At 33.2% G+C, this 20,718-nt stretch overlaps 1 protein-coding gene across 4 annotated transcripts in view; it reads right to left on the bottom strand.

Moving 5' to 3' along the window:
* Positions 1-5,177, bottom strand: part of LOC143063659 (condensin-2 complex subunit G2-like) — an 87,986-nt gene extending 82,809 nt beyond the window's left edge. The window contains exon 1 of one of the 4 annotated variants that reach the window (XM_076235926.1): positions 5,075-5,177. The gene's annotated coding sequence lies outside the window, so the exon portion shown is untranslated. Of the gene's footprint in view, positions 1-4,923 lie in introns of all 4 variants that reach the window. The other 3 variants (XM_076235929.1, XM_076235928.1, XM_076235927.1) reach the window with 3 other exon arrangements.
* Between the last annotated feature and the right edge of the window lie 15,541 nt (positions 5,178-20,718).

The following is a 20,718-nucleotide window of genomic DNA, read 5'->3' as shown; positions in this document are numbered from 1 at the left end:
CTCAAATTATTTAATTAATTATGTTAAATTTAACACTGAAACAGTTAATTTATGATTAAACATTCATCCTTACTTCGAGTACTTTTAATACTTTGATAATGACTATTACCCAAAGAGATCTCGCGAGGTTTAAATCTGGCCGTGTGATATTACGGGATTTCGCCGAGTTGCCAATCTCTTGTATTATATGTCTCTGGTTTTCATGAACTTATATATACCTGATCATGAATAAGTTTATTAAACTTTAAATAACCCAATACTTTGTGTACTAATATTTTCAATAAAAGTAGGGAGAATATGTAACGGTTTATTTCTTCCTCTGTGATTTTTATCCTGGGCCACCCTTAAAAAATTGTTTGTTTGGCATTGCCGACCCACACTATCAGCAGGTGGGTAGGTAGGTAGGGATTTTTTTTTTTTTTTTTACATTTAAAAGCTTTATACATGTAAATCATGAAGTCTCTAGACCAATGTTGTCTAAAGCATTGCAGCATTGTTGTGTGTACATGCTGGTGGATTCTTTGAAAGGGGTCAACCGTCAATGTCACATTCTATATCATATGGATAATTTCATGCAAGAAAGTCAGTTTTATTGGCAGAGTAAATCAAAGTACCCAGAAAAAAACACAGAACTGAGGCAGGAAACTGACAAATTAACCATATAAGATGTATGACATGAAAATTGAATGTTTATTGTGGGACTGCCCATTGAACAGAGGCCTGATGTCACATCTTGAAGTTGTGGTCACAGTTTGGTAAAATTACCATAAGTTAAATGGCTCAACCACTACGGCTCCTTGTACAAATGGACAAAGATTTAAAACTTTGATTGTTTGCCTTGGTTTTATAAACATCACTTTCTACACCATATGGGTAATTTCATGGCAGTCAGTTTTAGTGGCGTACTAAACTGTAGTACTTGAAGGAAAACGCCAACCTGCGGTAGGAAACTGACTAACCTTACCACATATGACATGAAAATCAAACCTTAATTTTGCAACTGCCCAACTAGGGCTCAAACCAATACCTAGAGGCTAGTAATCATACATGTAAGGTGTGACAAACTACCATACAAACACGCCTACTGCCCCTGATAAGTTTTGAGGATAAAGGATCTGTACCAAATTAGGATAGCAAAATATTAAAAATTTGAAAGGTTGGCACAAATAGACATGGTGTTTATACTAATATACTTAAGTGCAAGGTTTATCAGGGCTAGGTTTAAAACGTATGATAAATTCAAAATGGAAATATGCAGCAGGACAGACAATTTTTGCAGATAAATAAATTATGGGTTGTAATGCTTGTTTGATTAACAGAAATCTGGACATGCATTACATGAATACAGATAAATTAATGAGCCCTTAGAATTGTGGAAAAGGAGGGGATTTTATTCATCACTAGTACACAAGATACGTTTATAAATATGTTTCTGTCAGTATCTTTTATGTTTTAAGAATTATCTTATTCATGTTATTAAGAAAAGGGGGGAAGTACTTCAATTGACACAAGATGCTAGTCTTTAAAATATGTATGTTTTGTACCAGGCTAGCATCTACTGGTACAAAACTACTATAACCTGTAAATCTGGGACCATTTTGGTCTTTAAGATTTGGTGATTACAGCCATAATTATCTTGAATGCATCATTGTGGTTCTGACTATAGTAGATACATTGTTCTCTGGTTCAAGGGAAGATTTGTCAATGATAAATTTCAAATATTTAATAAGTTCAACAAATGTAAGAGCCACGCATATTCAACAAATTTAAGAGCCACGCATATTTGTTCTGTGATGTCCCGGTGAAAAACTTCTATCTCATGAAGCGACAAAGTCGAGCAGACATCATCTGTTTCTGCTTTACAAAAGATAAAATTTGAGTCCTCTACAAGGTGTCTCAGAACGTTTCTTTCAAAGAATAGCTGAAAATTTGATTTTTGATTAAATCCATCTCCCTTATTGGCCTTAACCAATGCATTGCAGCATAGGGAGATGCTTTCCCCTGTCGGCCTCTTTGACATTACTTTTGGCAGACTTTTTCTATTCCATGTCATTTAAATGTTTGCTCCCAATACAGTGTAAGGCAAGCGCTTTAAAGATCGTGATTTGAAATAAGTAAAGCCAGGAACAAACTCGGCGGATACGATCAAATTCCGGCACAAGTTCGATTTTTTTTAAATAAAAAAAAATAAATTTCTGAAACGCAAATAAAATTATTTGGGCGGCAAGTTTTTCAGTGGGTCGGGCGGCAATGCCAAACAAATGAAATTTTATTTTAGGCCCTGAGGAAAATTTGTTTCTGGTAATTTTTTTCCACGCATGGTATTTCACAGGTTGAATAATTCCAGAGGAGTGAAAATCTATCTGTGTTAATATGCGGATAGTATGTACTGGTATATATTTGCTGTACTATATTTCACAGAACTGTGTGAAATACAGTCCCATTAACTACTATGCAAGTTACTCACAATCAATATATACCTGACTATAATTATAAAATGTTTCACAAAGGTAGAACAAATTTGCATAATTTATCAAAGGGAGTTAATTATGAGCAATTTATATTTTAAAGATATTAATATATTTCTGAATCTATTTCATAGTGAAATTTTTCCTTGAATCTTATTTTTGATATATTCATTTATAAAAAGATGACTTACAACTTGATTTAATAAGACAGATAACATTTCACAGGTAAATACTATCCAGCTGTTAAATATGCTTTTGTTCCAATATATTGTTATGCTATGATTTATCTGATTTCCATATAATAAACAACTACATCTCTGTCCTCAGAACAAACTATTTATATAGTTAAAAATATCATCATAATCAAATTCTTCTATTACTGTTAACAGTAGTAATGCAACTATATTTCTACCTTACTTTTCAATTTATATTTGTACTGAGATCTGAAAACAACTCACTTTTACATGTATTTCACTAACCTTATTTAATCATGTAAGATATTATTTTCACAATTACCATCTTTGAAATTACTTCTGGTTTTCTTCCCTATGTTTCATGATAATTTTCTTTTTAAAAGGATGATATTGACTTGAATATTTCAGGATTTTTTTTCAATGATAATTTGTGAAATTATTTCCCATTATAAAAATTTTTTTTTAACAATTTCGCTTTATTTCAAATACACTATTATTATTTCATAGTATTTTTAAAGGATAAGTTTTTTCTGATAACTATTCAACAAGTTAACTACCCAGATAGAATTTCACGGCAAAGGAAAAAATATCCCAGGGAAATATTTTCCTCCTGATAAAAAAATAACAACAACTACTGTATGACTGACATTTTTTCCTCCGGATCAAATTTCACCCGGATATAATTTTGCTTTACAAATACACCTTATCGCTAATCCCGGCCACTTGAACTTTTCCATTGTGGCATCAGATATTTTGTTTAATGACGTCAAAATTTACAGGAACCTGTGTGATATCCAGTAATGGTGGACAAATAGCGATAAGGTGTATTAACCCAGTGGGTATCATTGGGGTCTAAGCGTGATGCAGGATTGCTGATTTTTTTGTAGGCATGACACATGAAAGTCAATTATTGCGGAGTGAAAATGGGAAATGAAGTCTAACAGGACACAGGAAATTACAAAGAAAATGATAATTGCTTACGTACATAGTGTAAGCTGGATACGGGAAATGGGTACACGACAACTCGTACTCAACTAACTTGTACCCTATTTTTACCAACTCGTACCCTTGCTTTATTTGATATTATTTATATGTTGTTGTAATTTTCTTTCGTATATCATTATAGCAACATATAAATAAAAAAAAAAATTTATTGTTAATAAAATGCAATCATAATTGCTTTAAATATATCATGTATATCAAAGCTTATCAAATGCAAATGATTATAATCATTAGTATTCCTTAGAATTGATTGTTTGAAATTGTTTGGACGGCAATTTAGATCAGGTGTGAAGTTGTGTTGATAAGTTAATTAATAGCACGCTTCGTGTGTGAATAAGTGCCGATTAACTGGTAATCGACATGCTTCAGGTGTGAAACAATGATCAATTAATCACAGGCACGCGAACTATAAAAAATAATTTGTTTATTCAAGTGCCATATTTACTTTTCAATTTCTTATAGGAACAATAATGTGTAAAAAAAACGTGGTGGCAAGTGCCTTTGCATGCATATAAGTGTTAGTAAAACTGAATTATAAAATAAAATTATGCATCATAATTATACAACATTAAACCAATACATTTTATTTCTTATAGGCATTTTTAAAGAGTTGTATAATCAGAAAACGAGAAAACGAACTGACTTCCATATCTATATAACACAAATATTAACACATCAACAAACAACGTGTCTATCACAGTATTCAGTAAAAAATCTCTTCAAATATTCTATGGATCGAGCGAAACACTTGAGGAATTTTTTTAGATATAAATCCTATCAGTAGAACAGCTAGAAAATAATAAAATATGAAGCATTATAATGGAAAAATAGTTTCTACAGAAAAACGACATGTCCATCGCAATATTCAGTAAAACATATCCTTTTCAAATATTCTATGGATCTACTTCAGGGTGTTAAAATATCCATATCTACGGATATGAGTCGATAACATATTATAATGTCAAAAAATATTGGGTACGACTTAGTAGAAGTACGAGTTGGTAGAAGTACGAGTTGGTAAAAATAGGGTACGAGTTGCCGAAAGTACGAGTTGACATGTATCCCGGGAAATTCTGACAAACAGTAAGCGGGATCTGTGATCATAAGGATCTGTGATCATAACCCCCACAACCAAGGGTGAACACTCTATGCCACAGGCACTTATAATTTACTATCCATGGGAAGACCCACTATCAACGTATATTTACGTTGATCATTTGATAGTGGGTCTTCCCATGCCCATGGATAGAAACAAGTACCTGTGCTCTATGACTATGCCATGGGAATTAAATTATAAATGATTTATAATACACTCTCAGTTAGCTCTTTGGTCATTTATAATCAGCTTGTATTCGTGGAGCAGCGACAGATATTCAGATCACAGAACAAAAACAAGATTTTTTTGTTTACTTTTTTCCAATGTTGACAAATTACTTGAATCTTCTAAAACGCGCCTCTCGTTTCCAGTCTCGTCGGGTCTCACCAATTACCAATTCAGTTTCAAATAGGGACAAAATCGGATATATGTTAACTCGTAACTTGAAGCTTCGGCCTCTCGTACTCAACCAACTCGTACCCAATATTTTTCTATGCGGCGTGAAAATGTATAAGGTAATACTTTTAATTTTTAATTGTAAAAGTCAGTATTATTTTGTAAATAATCTACTTGATCATGTAGATTGTCTTCAAAACTGATTATTTGTCAAGTTGTTGAAGTCTGATCAATGAGCAAAAAGGTTAAGGTGGCTCCTGGGTATAAATCTTTTTTTTTCTAATATAGGATTTCGCAATATTTTTTTTATAAATGAACTTTATCCTATACTTAATAGAGAAATGAAATAAAAAAAATGGGGTCATCGTTCATTTGAACTCACAATCTGCCTCCGGAAGAAGCATACATTTTTTGTTAATGTTCTTTTTACTGTTGAACCAGAGACATATATACACATATGTGTATATATGTCTCTGGTTGAACTAATAGGCGAAATTGAGGTAATATTGAAATAAAAAAATAACCTAATTACAGAAATCGCTTTAATTTTACAATTATTTAGTTTATGTATATCTTATTCGAAAACAATAATATAGGGTTATTGCATGAATATTGGGGAATATTGTCCCGAGTAGAATTTTATATTGCACGAGCTTGTGAGTGCAATATATGTTCTACGAGGGACAATATTCCCCAATATTCATGCAATAACCCTTTTATGAGGGTGGTAAAGGGTTATTTTCGTGCAACGTTTTCGGCCTTTTTATTTCCCGTATTTTCGTGTTTTGACGTTTTATTTCTCGTTTTCTCGTGTTTGGCTCGATTTGCGTGCTTCGTGTTTCCCCTTATTTATTTCCCGTGTTTCGTGTCTGTGTTCTTTATTTCTCGTGCATGTCCCGCATGTCCCGCGTTTGATTAAAAAGTCAGTGTGTTATAATACCTTCTGAAATTTGTGTAATCTAATAGAATTTGATGTATGTTGTTACCATTCTACTTTTGCAATTTGTATGGTATCAATGAAGTCCATCAAATTACTATGAATATTTTTTTTCTTTCAAATAAGATGCAAGTAGCGGACGCTAAAAGTTGACTCAGAGCCATATATATATACACATATACACATATGTATATATGTCTCTGTTTGACTGCAAGGTCTCTATGTCCATTAAAAAAGGCTGCATGATCTCCACGAACGACTGAGTAATAACTTCCGGTACTTTTTTCCTTAATATTTACGATTTTATTTCTCGTGCTTCGTTTTTCCCGATTTTTATTTTTCGTGCAACGTTTTTGCGATTTTTATTTCACGTGTTTCCGTGTTCAGTTACCCCCTTTACCACCCTCTTTTATTGTATAGCAATATCATATTTGAAAGTAAAAAAGTGGTTTAAACTAAGATTTTGTCGTTGATGATGTCATGAATTTTGAAGATTTATTGCACTAGTGCAATATTAGAATTTATTGCACGCTTACGGTTACTTTCTGTGGGAAATATTATATTGCTATGCAATAATAAAAAATATACGTCACCGATGAGTAAAAAAAGATATTTAAAATTTATGGCATTTTTGCACCAAAGGGAGATAATTTGGAGCTTTTTCAATGATATAAACATTCTAAAAGTCATCTGAGGTCAATCTGAATCGATTTTTTTGGTTGATTTTTGTACCAAATCATAAAGTAATAATTAATAGTGTAATAAATAAAATTTGTAATGAAAAAATAAAGGTTTAATTTTTTGTACCCACGAGCCTCCTTAAAATACCATTGAAGATAAATTCCATATTGCATTGCACTATGAATACTATAGAAACTAAACGTCTTAAATGAAACCGCACGCGTTTCTAAACATTATTGGCAAACATATGTCCACGTTCACTATGCTTTTGATAGAAGTAAGCCTATTTCTATTTATACTAATCAGTGATGAGTTAATTTTCATCTGATTTTTACATTGCGATGACTGAGGCTGTGAGGGCATTCCGATGTATAATGCCAAAGAGATTTTGACTTTCGTTTTTGACTGGTAAACGATCGTATCAATATTTGTGTGTACATGTATTTAAATTTATTTGTTATCACCAGAGACATATAATACAAATGGACTTATTTGATTCCAACTAACCATTAAGTTCATGCATTGTTCCTCATCTGTGCAGCAATCATGTCATAAATATTTCTTCTTGAGTCATGACCACTTAATCTACCCTGTGATTGGTGGTGTATTGGCTTTTTGTAAACAATAACTAGTTCTGCCACAAAAGCATTCATTCGGATATAACAAAAAATAAATACATGACCTTTGTTTAATAGGCCTACCAAATATTGTGAAAACATCAATTAGATGAGAAGCTACCTTTGAAGCACTTTTTGACATTAGAGCAGCTCTAATAAAATATTGTTTTTTGTTATATGATATGGTACACCATAAGCCATTATTAGGTTATTTTATTATAATACCAATACCAAATTGTTTATTATAGTGACAAGTGTTTTATGACAATATACAATATTTCAATATAAGCAGTTGTAATTACATGTATCAACACCCGGCCCTTTGGACCTATAAGTCACTATAAACATTTATACATAAAAAAATAATAATCATTTAACAGCGGACAAAGTTAGAATTCATATTTGATTGTTCCTGTACAAAAAGTTTTTTTCTTTTATTAAATGCATTGTTCAAAAATTTAGCAGTTTTTTCTAGGATATTTGCAGATAAGCAGTTTAAATTGTTCATCTTTAGAAATGCCATCAAAAGAGTGTTCTGTATCCAATATAAGTTGATTTCTTAGATCTCAGTCCATCAAGAAGTGGCGTTCATTTTCAACATTTGAGTCACACATTTTGCAAATGCGGTCAGCTTCTGCTTCTCCGACGAACCGTCCGGTTTCGATCCTCAAAGGAAGTATGCCGCATCTAAATTGTGCCAGTATAGACTGTTCAGAACGAGTGAGGTTCAGTCTAACATATGTTTCACATATATATTCTGATTTGAATGTTTTATATGTCCGCAATTTCGGAAAGTTTGTAATAGAGTTTTCTCATTCAGTGGAACACAACATGAGAAGTCTGTCTTTTACAAGAGAAATATCACAAGTTTGTTTTTGGTGGAAAAAATCTTCCAAGTCAATGTGTGACAAAATTAGTTTCATATCTGATGATCAATTGTTCAAACACCGTTCAAGGTCCCAGTTGAAAGCCAGTTTACATACGCATGAATCGTCCATTCGAATAAGCTTGTTCCATAGTCTAATTATATTGCACCAGTGTCTTTCTTTACATGGCAGCCATCCAACATCACCATTTGTAGCAACTTTCGGGGCGAATTTATGAACACCTAAGAAATAACGAATGGCTTTGTTTTGTACCAGGTTAACACATGCCTAGTCTTTAAAATCCCAGACAGATGAGCTTTAGTCTAAGATCGGTACGACACATGATGTAAACAGCTTTTCAAACGTCTTTATTCCAAAATTCTTAAGATTATGAATTTTTGAAATAATTCCACCGAGTGCTCGCCCTCCAGCTTCTGACAGTCTCTCTGCATTCACTTTACAGTCTTTAAATTCACCCAGATATTTGTACTTGTTGACCGTGAGTCTGTAAGAAATTTCCTCCAATTTTAAACTTGCATTCGTTTTATACGAGAATGGCGGAAATGAACTACTTTCGATTTCTCAGTGTTGATAAGTACTTGCCATCGCTTACACCAGTCATGGACTTTGTTCAACATCGCTTGCATGTCATTTTCATTGGGTGAAATTAACACTATATCGTCAGCATACAACAGTATCGATACATTTGAGTTTCCTATGCTAACACCAAGGGAAGGTCTTTAACTTCCTGCACTAAATCATTAATGAAAATGGAGAAAAGTGTCGGCGAAAAATTATCGCCTTGTCGAACATCGGAATTACAACTAAACCAATCCGTCAAAGTATCATTCAAACGAATACAAGCGGTAGTATTAACGTATATGCTTTTGATAGAGTTATATATTTTCCCATCGATTTTATTTAAAAGAAGCTTGTACAGTAGAATATCTCTATCAACACAGTCAAATGCCTTTTTTAAATCTATAAATGTTGCAAACGTTTTCGGACAGTTCCTCACAATTGCATTTAGTGTGAAAATATGGTCTTCACATGAACGATGCGCACGGAACCCATTCTGTTCGTCTGCTAACATGTTGTTTGTTTCTAAATAAGCAGATACTCGGCTGTTTATAAACGCACTATATAGTTTTGAGATACAAGGGAGCAAACTTATTCCACGATAGTTTAGCGGACTTCGTTCATCGGATGTTTTGTATTTAAGAATTGGACAAATTATTGCCTGTCGCCAGATTGATGGAATAATACTAGTTTTCATTCAAGAACTCTAAGAATGATTTCCCATGTTGATTGACTGTTTTGTCGATCGCTGTCCTGCTTCGTATTGAATCGAAATCAGAAAAGTCATTTAGTGTACCAATTCGTGAGTTGAAGTCACCACAGATGACCATAACGTCACTTTCACTCTAATCATAAATATTAAGCAGTAAGTGCGAAAAAAGCTTTGTTAATTCAGTCGGTCACTTACAGAACCTTCCGGTGGCAAATAACACGAAAAGACAGTAAAACTAAAGTCTGTTGATTTGGACGTAAATTTTACACAGAAAAGACCTTCAAAACTGGCATCGACCACTTCAAAATTGTAATCATTTAAAATCCATTGTTTTATAAATAATCCTACGCCACCTGAGCTTTCGGTGCATCACGATGAATATGTTTTCTATTAAAGCCGCTTTCCATATATATCCGTTTATGCGCAAATTGTCACCCGCAATAAGATGTGTTTCATACACACTAAAAATATCAGCATCGACGGCTTCCACTATTTTAGTCCTTAGTAGATTGTTGTTAACGGTCCATCCACAAACGTTTAAATGACCTAGTTTTATCGCTCCATTGGGCCGGGGGTACACACTAACTGCGATTATTCGGAACATCGACATCGCTGTCTTCGTTATTTTGAGTTTTTCGCAATTTTCTACCGTTTCCCGTTAATCTAAACTGATTTCCCTGTGGGAGTTCATGAAGTATTGCCCGAGTATTATTCTCTATTAGTCTTTCAATTCCGTTGATTTCGCGCCCTGAATAAAGACTGTTTTGTAGTTTTCATCGGTTTTCAGTTGTTGTTTATTGCGCAGAATAAGAATTTTCTGATAAGTGTTCTCAAGACTCATTTTCCCTAATCCCGGTTTTCCATGAAATCTTGGCTTAAGACGCGTGACAGCAATTTTAACTTCTTTTGCGACTACGGAACTCGTATTGCTACTTTTAAGGACTTTCATGCGGACTGTGCCGTTGTTATTGTTTTATGGACTTCCATATGTAACTTTGTTTTATGTAATTGTATTGATTTAGTTTGGATTCAACAATAGAACATTGAAAGTACAACTGTGTATTTCTTATTTATTCAAATCTACCGCTAGTTCCCCAGTGTTGTAAAATTACAGTACGTCAACTCGAACATTTTTTTCATCCTTTCTTGGTCTTGTTTTATCTTATTTACACTAGACACTAAAAGTTATATTGAGCTCGAAATATCGTCTGTATTGGCAATTTTGGATTATTTACATTCAGGACGGGGTGTCTCACCTTCTGAAGATCTAGATCGTTTTTGAAATGTTTTAGGATTATTTGACATTATAAATCCATTCGAAAAGTTGATAGTCAAAAACCACAGAAATTGTCAATAGCTCACAATGAATGTATTATAGGTGTAACCGGAAGGGTTTTTACGTTGTGTATTTTCTGTGTCAACTTTTACATATTTTACCCCAGACCGTGTAAAGAGTAGGTATCGGAATCCTGAGTCTCTGATCCTTCATATTTGGCTTTGCAAAACTTAACTCTAGCAAGCTTTCGTAGTTTATTAGCAAATTACATAATTCAACAAATATCAACAATTTATAAAGATAAAAACATAAAACATGAATATGAAAAGCAAGTTAAAAGATTCACATACAAGTGGCATAGCTTAATCTGTCATTTTAACCTTTGTCTAGATGCATTATAATTCTAAACACAATAGCGACATTGTGTCTAGATGCAGTGAAATGCATGACACCTTTCGTGTAGACAACAGCTTTCGTGTAGACAGTGAGCAAGGTCTGTGCAAGACCAGTTAGTCAGCGAAGTCTGTGCTAGACCTTTCGTGAAGACCGTGACTGAGGTCTATTGTAGACCTGTTAGGCAGTGAGGTCTGTGCAAGACCAGTAAGCTCTTACATAAAAACTACAATGAGAGGTCGTTATGCTTATGAAAACAAGCCAAAAGCTAAAACGAGATGTCGTTATATCAACCAAAGTGGCTTATGAAAACAAGCCCAGTACGACAAATGTAAGTGTTTAACGACCTTGACTGGCTATACAGCCCTCGCACGGTCGGCTCGGTGCCCGAAGGCGATTGATGAGCGTTTAAATATTTTTTGCCGTGGGTCAGGAACAGGTAGTAGAGGACGCCGAATGGAGGCCGCCATCTTGGTTTTGGTGAGTTGATTTTTCTTTGTTTACTATTTTGTTGTTATTTCTTCACTAACGGCTGCTTTCAGGGCCAGTTTGGTCAGCTTGGCAGCCCGCTAGCCTCGGTGATGGAGTACTGGTAGATGAATCGTGGACGTAGTTCTAAAGATGACAGGAAGCGTTATCAGGACCAAAGCCGTTAGGCAGTGAAATGAAGGTCGTTTCACCCAATACCTAGGATACAGCCTTCGGACGTTAATCGGCATAACACTCCCCATGATACAATGGTTTTGGAGTGCATGTTAACGCGGGTACGCCAACTACTACGTCTATTTGTACGGCTTGGATTGGTTTCTGTCATCTTAAGTAGTAAGTCGTTGATGATCTAACTGTAAACCCTCATCGAAGATAGCGGGTAAAGGAGAGCTGGCCCAGCACGTCCGTTCAGCTGTAATGACTGAGACGTGACTGTTGAAGCCCAGTACAACAAATGGAAGTGTTTAACGACCTTGACTGGCTATACAGGCCTCGCACGGTCGGCTCGGTGCCCGAAGGCGATTGGTGAGCGTTTGAATAATTTCTGCCGTGGGTCAGGAACAGGTAGTAAGGACGCCGAATGGAGGCCGCCATCTTGGTTTTGGTGAGTTGATTTTGGTTTGTTTACTATTTTGGATTTTACTTCTTCACAACGGCTGCTTTCAGGGCCAGTTTGGTCAGCTTGGCAGCCCGCTAACCTCGATGAGTGAGTACTGGTAGATGAATGGTGGACGTAGTTCTAAAGATGACAGGAAGCGTTATCAGGACCAAAGCCGTGAGGCAGTGAAATGAAGGTCGTATCACCCAACAGCCTAGGATACAGCCCTCGGACGTTAATCGGCATAACACTCCCCATGATACAATAGTTTTGGAGTGCATGTTAACGCGGGTACGCCAACTACTACTACTACCCAGTACAATTATTTAATCAGCAATTATTCAACAAATACTATTCAAATATAAACACTCTATAACTAAATTATAAGTTGCAAATTCAACAAAATCTGAGAATAAATTCAATGAATTATAGGACAATAATGTAACTAAATATGATTAAAATGTTAAAAAACAATTTTTATCAATAATGCATATTAACAATACACGTAGTAATTAAATGTTAAATTTACAACAGTCCATTTTAAAGGGACATAATACTGTTCCAAAACATAGGGTCGCCGTTACATTCCTCCCTCCTTAAAAAACTGAAGCCATGAAGTTTAAAAACAAGGCAGGTATGAATCTCCATTATATATATACACAGTATTTTTCATATATATTGCACACGGTACACAGTCCAATTCATTCACCATTTGAACACTAGAAATGCTGGCCAGGTCATCTCCAATATCAGTTATAACACACGTATATTATCTCATATCATCACCATCACTGAAAACAAGTGCTGAAAAATTGAACAACAAAATTAAACAAATAGTTAAACTGAATCGTCATCCAGTATTAAACTGTTGTGTCAAATGCTATGGAAATAATGTAACTGTATAAGATGTAGCGAAGATATTCTGTATGTGTTTAAGAGATATTTACTATAGAATAAAACAATCATGCAACAACCAGCTCTTTATTTTAAAAGGCCAAAAGCGATTACGTGAATCAGAGGCTCACATTAGCGATTAAAACACGTCAATCGGGCAAAAACAATTATGTTGGCATCCAAGCTTATATCCACATAAACATAATAATCTTGAAGCAAGTTAGCATAAAATAAAATAATGTAAGCGACAGCCCTTTTCGTGGGTCTAAAGGACACAACAGTGAGGTACTTTACAAGGTGTTCCTGCCGATTCATACACATTCATCTTGAGCTATGTATAATTACTGAATGTGTTAAATAAGACAAATATGATCAAAATATACCATTCTATTTAAACCATTGGAAATTTATCATCTATGCAATTAATTGCATTTCAATTCTATAAATATCAATACATACTTTAATTATCTCTGTGCTAATCTATAATCAGTCTCTATAAAGTTAAACTGAAATGATAACTCATCATTATTCCATGCATAAACATGGCAATATCTTTAAAAATTAAAACTATCATCAAATAAGCATAATGACATTTATTTTACAATATTTAAATTTGACAATTTTACTTAACATATTAAACTGTATCAATAGCATTGCCTCTTGATGAAAAGGTCAGAAGTTTCGCCTCAGGATCCCACCGCTGCCACCAAAATGTCACCGGAGGGGTTTTTACGTTGTGTATTTTCTGTGTCAACTTTTACATATTTTACCCTAGACCGTGTAAAAAGTAGGTATCGGAATCCCGAGTCTCTGATCCTTCATATTTGGCTTTGCAAAACTTAACACTAGCAAGCTTTCATAGTTTATTAGCAAATTACATAATTCAACAAATATCAACAATTTATAAAGATAAAAATATGAAACATGAATATGAAAAGCATGTTAACAGATTCACATACAAGTGACATAGCTTAATCTGTCATTTTAACCTTTGTCTAGATGCATTATAATTCTAAACACAATAGCGACATTGTGTCTAGATGCAGTGAAATGCATTACACCTTTCGTGTAGACAACACCTTTTGTGTAGACAGTGAGCAAGGTCTGTGCAAGACCAGTTAGTCAGCGAAGTCTGTGCTAGACCTTTTGCGAAGACCGTGACTGAGGTCTATGGTAGACCTGTTAGGTAGTGAGGTCTGTGCAAGACCAGTAAGCTCTTACATAAAAGCTAAACTGAGAGGTCGTTATATCAATCAAAGTGGCTTTTGAAAACAAGCCAAAAGCTAAAACGAGAGGTCGTTATATCAACCAAAGTGGCTTACAAGTATAAGCCTTTCAAAAAGGGCTAGTCGTCTCTTAGCTGATGAAAATGGAAAGTGCTCTCGCTTTGTAGATTAATTTATTTACTAGAATAGCTACGCTCATCAATCAACAAATTTTACCACACACGTGAGGTCACACGTTATGAAGTAGTATATATTATCGTTATAACGCTGTTGTTTACGAAACTCCAGAAGATTCGGCTATTAATAGATAAAAGTTATCTGTGTACCAATTTCATGAATATGCATGATTAATGACCAGGCAAAATCTTATTGCTAAAATAAAGAGGACAAATCCGATACTTTACGGGATTGAAAGACATTTACTAGGTTTGGATTGTTCTAACCAATCAATAAACTTTGATTATTCACGTCTCGTTATATCTTCCAATCAGGTAGTAAGAAGCATTCACACACTGACTGTCCATCCTTCAATTCTTAATATCATCTCCTACAAAAAGATAATGAAAACAAGCCCAGTACAATCATTTAAATCAGCAATTATTCAACAAATACTATTAAAATATAAAGAATTTATAACTAAATTATAAGTTGCAAATTCAACAAAATCTGAGAATAAATTCAATGAATAATAGGACAATAATGTAACTAAATATGATTGAAATGTTAAACAACAATTTTTATCAATAATTCATATTAACAATAGTAATTAAATGTTAATTTTACAACAGTTCATTTTAAAGGGACATAACACTGTTCCAAAACATAGGGTCGCCGTTACATAGGAAATGGTCCAACTTTTTTTCATCTGATTTTCACACCTGTTGACACCTTGTCGCCATCTTTTTGTATGTAGTCTACAATAATAATAGGCGGCTATGATCTATTACTTTATGTGTTCTCGTAAAATACCACAAGCTCCTCTAGAAAAAACAGAAATTTTACCTTTCCCTCATCATTCTTGTTTATCTTAAGAACCAGTCATTCAAACCTCCTATGGTAAGATATGTAAGAACCAGTCATTCAAACCTCCTATGGTAAGATATGTAAGAACCAGTCATTCAAACCTCCTATGGTAAAAAATGTCAAAATAGTTGTAATAGTCTATAGCTGCCTTGTTTTCTTGTCTTTTTGTTTTTGTTTTCCTTGATTAGGATTTATGTTTCGAAAAAAATCAAAAAAAAAATAGTCTCTTAAATTCAGGTATAAACAACCATACTGTTTTTAACAATTGAAGGAAAAACATAATTTTGAAGTAACAAGTCTCAATTCAAGATTATGAATGAATAGAACATTGTAGAATATAGTATTACGAGGGGGGATATGACATTTATCGGGACTCCGGGATCGGGTGTTTTTTTAGCTCGGGATTTTGGAATTGACCCTTTCAGGATCCGGGATTTCTAGTTCCGAATTTCGGGATGTCGAGATTTAAATTTTTTCAATTCGGGATCGAGTCGGGATTTCGGGATCTAGACCCCTCCTACCCCCTCCCTCTATTACGGTTAAAGAAAAGAGGTCAGGACAGTTTTGTGAACTGCAAATTAATATTTAGTGGAATGAGAGGTGAAGTGTGCTCAGACTATTACATTTCGATAGCATTTTAGAGGTTATTTTTTTTTAATTTAACCAAAGTTTATTGCAAGAGATGTTTCACCTAGTTCATGATCATACAAGAATTGAGAAGCCTGTGGTTTACTAGTCTTGTAATATAAGACTTTGGAAGTTCATATCATTTAAATTCAACGTTTTTTGATCGAATATGTCTTTCTTACTATCAAAGTCTACCCCCCCCCCCCCCCAAAAAAAAAATATTCGATAAAAAAAAAAAACGTTGAATGTAAATGATATGAAGTCCAAAGTATTATATTATAAGACTAGTAAACCACAGGCTTCTCAATTCTTGTATGATCATGATTTAGGTGAAAGCATAGAGCTGGTTGTAATTCTGTTACTTCACAACATGGTATTTGTTTTCTGCAAGGATTTGTATAGTAAGAAGGTCTTACTATACAAATCCTTGTTTTCTGTAAATATTATTATATAAGGCAGTTGATTTTGTCAGCTGAGTCTTTTATGGCCTACACAATTGCATTCTCTAATTTTGAATGATGCACAATAAAAGAAAACAGATTTCGCTATATATCTCTTCGAAATTGGAATTTGATAAAGAAGAAATGACATGTTATATTTTATCTTACATGTGAACTTTCAATTTCCCATTTGGTGCTAAATTTAGATTTAGTTTTCCCATATATTGCGGACTGAATAGAAGACACCTGTTTATTTTCTGCACATGTAGAAAAGGTTGGAAACTGGGAGTTGAATAACATAATTTTTACTTATTCTAAGATAAATGTTAGAGTGAGACAACTTTTAAGTTACTGAGTAATTATTTGGGCCTAATTTGTTTATTTTTTGTTTGTTTTCCGTCTTTGTTCTTCCGATTTGTAAGTGTTGCACTAAAGGTCAAATTATTCTCTTGATATCGTCTTATTTCTTATTTGAAAATAAATTATGTCCTAAAATTTTCAATTGCACTAAATGCGAACATGTCAAACGTCTTTTTAATTCAACAATTTTAAAAATTCACACGTCTTTAATTAATTACTTTTAACCTATTATAAAACTTTACGTTGAGTATCTATAAAACTGGTCATCTACACAATGCTCTGTCAAGTAGCCTATCCAGACTTCTGCAAAAGACATCCAACGTCTCCCCATCAAACTGCGACTCCTTAATTACTGGTACATATCTTTCATTAATTATCCAAGTTGTAACCTATTATAAAACCTTACGTTGAGTACTGTGTTTTTTGTTCAAGACTATATATGGGCGTTTTTCAATAAAAGCGTTCCTTTCAGACCTAAAAAAAATGGAAAATTAACTAGTCTACAATTTATTTTCAAGAGTTATTTTGAATACCTCTATTATATACCTGTTTGTAAACAAAAAGTGCAATCTTAAATACTCTTTAAAATGATATTATTTTCATAAATTGTGTACTGTTTCGTAGGGGACTTGTCCCCTACGAAACTGCTTCTAAACACACATCTTTTTGCAATTTTAAATGTTTCCTATAGACATTCCAGTTTGTTTACTTTATATACTAGAAAAATCTCATTTTTTTCTGAATTGGAGAACCATTTTTTATCGATAAAGATTAGACAGTACTTCACATATGAAGGTACAACTCATGTTACGTAGTGGACATTTTGATGCGTTTCGTAGTTGACAAAACCGTTTCGTAGTGGACAAAAAGTTTCGTAGTTGACATCAACCCTATTCTATGTTAATAAAAACATAATAAAAATTACATGAAACTAACCTTTGTTATTTGCTTTTCACGAATATAATTGAAAAAAGAGTAAAAAAAGATTGCATGGTAGTGGTAGTGTCCACTACGAAACGTTTTTCTCCCAAACTTGTTTCGTAGGGGACTGTTTCGTAGGGGACGTATTCACATGTTTTATTTTTTTCTCACAACCCCTATATTGCCATAGTAACAAGACTGACTGTATTCATCAAAGCGTTATTAAGCTGTACACTGATATTTTTTTCATAATTCTAAAACCAGTTACTGAAGGAGATTTGACCCGTTTCGTAGTGGACATTTACAAAAATACGGTATCACTCTGGTCCATTTGAGGTGCTCAATTTTTCTTACCAACAGTTTAATTGCCGTTATAAAAGCATCACTTCTTTTGTAAAACCCTAATGTTTATATCTCTTGCAAACAAAAAGTTACATTGATTTTATAAAACTGTTTATAAGCAAGTTTTAATTACTTCGTTTCGTAGTGGACATTGTGTTAGGGACACACCTTCTAAAATAAAAAATCCTATGTTAAAAGCTGTTTATTAAAATATGTTGGCTCTAAACATACTTTTGAATTATTAAAGAACTTATATTAAGTAAAATTAATATTTATTTCAACATTTTTTTACGATATTTTAGAGTATGAATGTTGAACAGGCGGTCTAGGGACATGCCATTTTGGTTGTTTTGGACCATTCAGGAATCAATATCTTATCAATCCCTCTAAAAAATAAACTGTTTCTTTGTGTAAAAATGTTATATTTAATTCTATGTACTGACTGCACAAAAAATTACTTGCAAAGATCAAACACATTTTTTTTTTAAGTGGCTGGGACAAGAAAGTACGTTTTTATTGAAAAACGCCCATATATACGACTTTTTAAATATAAATATTTATTTGCAAAACAGACAAAAAACAATTTTGGATATGGCAAATACATTGACAAAACAAACATGATAAAACATAATGAAAACTCGACAATTATATTTTAAGAGATATGTTAAAAACATTTATTGTTCTCCTTTCCTCAGTTCTAATGACTCTTTAATAAAAGAAACAACTGTTTTACATCATTTGGTGTTGATGGATTTAGTTGGCCTATAATCACGAGTTTATCAGTAAAATTAAGTGTATTAAAATTTACATATTTTTGTATATAATATTTTAGAAAGATTTCTCTTTTATTTTTATTTATTTTACAGTTAAAGAAAAAATGGAATTCATCGTCCAAGACATTACATATTTTACATTTTCTTTCATTTCGTGGTATTTTAGTTTATCATATACTTAGACTAAATAACATATGATTTTTACTGTATGATAATAGCATTAAATTAACGTAAATTCAAATATTTTTCAATTGGTGCTTAGCGGGCTGATATGAAAAGTTTATCACATGCTTCAATTGTTATCACATGCCTTTCCGTAACGTTATCGCATGGCATTCCGGTGATACTCGGCAAATTCCGGAAAATACACCTCAATGCTACGTTTTCGGTTAAAAAAATCATTTACAAAGTAGTGTACAAAACAATTATTTAGATACTGGAAAGTATATTGTTAAAAATAATTATAAAAAAAACTAAAAAAAAACCCCAAAAAAATGGATTTTTTAGAAAGTTTCAAACATAATTTAGAAAGTTACTTTAAAAAAAAAGTTGACTTTTTCCAACAGTGTTCATTATATATATTGTTGAATTATGTTTTTCTTTTGTCGATTCGTCCATATTAAAATATTTTTCTTCTCTGTTGAGGCATATGGTAGAAAGATTTCATATTGAATATACTTAATTTGGGGCCCGACGTCCGTGAACTTTTCACTCTTTGAACTTCTATTTGTGAACCACGAAAAAGGATCAATATATGAATATGTTATTTTTCTCCATTGTTGAAGCATAATGATAAAAAGATCATAACATGCCATTTTTCATATCGCATGTATTATCAGCCCTCGGTCAATATCAGCCCTCGAGCCATGCGGCTCTTGGGCTGATATTGGACCTAGGGCTGATAATACATGCGATATGAAAAATGCCATGTAATAATCTATTAATATCGTCCAGTTTCTATAAAGAGACAATGATCGATCGCTTATTCTAAATTTGGTTAACATTTTTCTTGTTTCTTTACTTGGGGCGATAGGTAGTATTTCATTTGGTTATTTAAAACGATATTGTTGGGTCAATTTCATTTTAATTAATTTGATATCAATAGAAGTAAAATTGTTACATGTTTATTTGTTTATTTGTTTATGATTTTGTTGTGAGGTGTTTTTCTTTCTGTTGATATCATGCCTTCTCCTATGCGTCTTAAAAAAAAAGAAGAAAAAAAATAGTGTTTTTAAGTCAGGCTGCACATAGAACAACGTACAGAATGCTTTAATTTCTAATTGGAGTAATTCAGATAATTTCTATGAGGTTTTAAGACAAATGTGCTCGTTGAAGTTATGATAGACCGCAAAAAGTAGTTTCTCTTTCGTGTGTCCTTTCTTGGAGTAAGGGAGATAACTGGAGTAACTTACGACGAACGTTTTTAATCCCATATTCCGCTAGAGGCGTGCAATCACGTTATTTATAAACGTAACTTTCAAATAGAATCTTCAATTCTCCCTTTTTCAATAGAAACCAATGACTTATAATTTAAACTAAAACTAATTAATTTTGCAATATCAAAGAGAAATACGAGTAATTTCTGCTTTGAATACGAAAAATTGAAGATCTTGTAAATGAATGTATACTAAAATTTTTAAATATTTTTTTTTTCATCAATATTCATGTATTTGGTATATAAAAGTGTTAAATAATCTTCAACAAATTTCAGGCAATAAGCTTAATGTAAACGCGTTAGCCTCTTGTCTACACAGGCAACATTTGCTCACGTGAATTTCACATGAATCTCACATGAAAATCACGTGAAA

This window comes from Mytilus galloprovincialis, chromosome 2 (assembly GCF_965363235.1).
Source record: "Mytilus galloprovincialis chromosome 2, xbMytGall1.hap1.1, whole genome shotgun sequence".
NCBI classification, from domain to species: Eukaryota; Metazoa; Mollusca; class Bivalvia; order Mytilida; family Mytilidae; genus Mytilus; species Mytilus galloprovincialis.
Note: the sequence above shows the minus strand (reverse complement) of the source record. Positions and strands in the feature narration are given on the sequence as shown.